At 31.0% G+C, this 1,844-nt stretch overlaps 1 non-coding gene across 1 annotated transcript; it reads left to right on the top strand.

The window, feature by feature from the left end:
- Window positions 1–1,339: 1,339 nt before the first annotated feature.
- On the top strand, window positions 1,340–1,446 carry LOC126032945 (U6 spliceosomal RNA). The gene has a single exon (XR_007504103.1). It is a non-coding gene; the product is annotated as a U6 spliceosomal RNA (small nuclear RNA).
- Window positions 1,447–1,844: the final 398 nt, after the last annotated feature.

The following is a 1,844-nucleotide window of genomic DNA, read 5'->3' as shown; positions in this document are numbered from 1 at the left end:
ATTGTGTATATTATTTAGCAACATTTCTCAAATTACCTCTACAAAAATGTTCTAATGTCTTTGTCCACAGAAGGAACTTGGATATTATAGTCTCTAATTACAATGGTCATTATAAGAAAGTTTTAGCAAACATGTTTTCTAAATATTTATATATATATATATATAGTTATAAATATATGTAGAAATTTTCTCATGATTTTGTTTAGAGAAGTTTATAAAAAGGCAACTTAGATGCTATAGACTTGTATAAGAATGTTTAAGAATTTTCAAATTAAGTATATCTGCAGAAATGTTATCATATTTGTGTTTAGAGAAGTCTATGAAAAAGTGTTGTGATATGTATAAGACTAGGACATGGACAAAGCTGATTGTTTTGGGAATGATGCATGCACAATCCAACCTATGACTTTTTAGTCAATTTTAATCTCACCTGCAGTGATTCCTAGGAATTAGAAAATTTCCTCACTGCCTTCATTACTGCTAAAGGATTTTTTCTTTTAATTTTCCCAACTGTTATCATTCCTATGCAAATTAGCAGCCACTCTCGGGATTTATTTGATATCTGGTAGCAACAGAACAAAACTTTTGTAGCTCTTCTCATAAAATTTTTTTGAACAGAAAGGTGGATTATTAGATGACAACCTGCTTTTACCCAAAACAGAGGCATTCTCTTTCCTCTCTCCTTTATACCTGTCCTTTTGATATGTAAAAATCTACCTGGAGCTCAGTCAATCCTCCCCCACCTGGTTAAATTTTACTGGTAGAATAAAGAAAGGTCAGTTTGATGTGCCCAGAGAGACTATGAGTTGAGAAACCAAACAACTCCATGATTCTCTCCTGACTGGCTTGGCTTATTAATTCTTCGAAGCTACCCTGCAATGAATCCTGCAACTCACATGGAGTTGGGAATATGACATGTGAGGTGATTTCACACCCAGCACCACAAATAGTTCCTGAGCACCACTAGAAGTGATCTGAGTGCAGAGGCAGGAGTAATTGGTGATCATCATTCTCCCCCATAAATAAAACCAAAACATAAAAAAGACTTAAAGTATCTTTTAAATGTAATATGTTTTATGTACATAAATTTCTTAACTTGCTTGCTAGTTTAATGAGCTTTCTTATATGTATCTCCCAAGATATCTGGATCTCTAGTATCTCACAGCTAATTATATATTTTTGTACACACTTTTATAATTTAAGAAAGTTGAAATAGTTATTAACATTTCAGTCAGTAGTTCATGAGAAAAATATAAACTATATAATGGTCATCCTATTAGTAAGTTCAACATAACCAAGAAAAATATTACTCCAAGAAAGAAGTAGAAATTTATCCTGAGTGCTCGCTTCGGCAGCACATATACTAAAATTGGAACGATACAGAGAAGATTAGCATGGCCCCTGTGCAAGGATGACACGCAAATTCGTGAAGCGTTCCATATTTAAAAAAAAAAATTTATCCTGAAAATTATATATACACACAACTATTCAAAAAGATAAATACGTAACAAATTATTAATACTGATAAGATTTCACAATATGTTTTTTATAGGTAACAGAAAATGAAATACATTATTAAGGATTCAGTGTTTACTAAATAGAAACACCACTTTAAACTGCATAGAAAATCATTGAAACATATATTACACTATCTTTTTTGTATACCATATCATGTATCTAGAAAACAAATTTAAAATAAAAATGTTTGATTATGAAAATTCAGCCATAACAAAAAAAGTAAAGAACTTAATGTGAATAAGTTGGGTGAAAAATAGAGCTGAGGGAAAGTAAGAACAGTCAATTAATTTCTGTAAGCCACTAAAAAGAAATGAGAAATGTGAAAT

The sequence above is a fragment of the Suncus etruscus genome, chromosome 16, assembly GCF_024139225.1.
Source record: "Suncus etruscus isolate mSunEtr1 chromosome 16, mSunEtr1.pri.cur, whole genome shotgun sequence".
Taxonomy (NCBI): Eukaryota; Metazoa; Chordata; class Mammalia; order Eulipotyphla; family Soricidae; genus Suncus; species Suncus etruscus.
The sequence above is the reverse complement of the archived record's forward strand: the minus strand, read 5'-3'. Positions and strand labels throughout refer to the sequence as shown.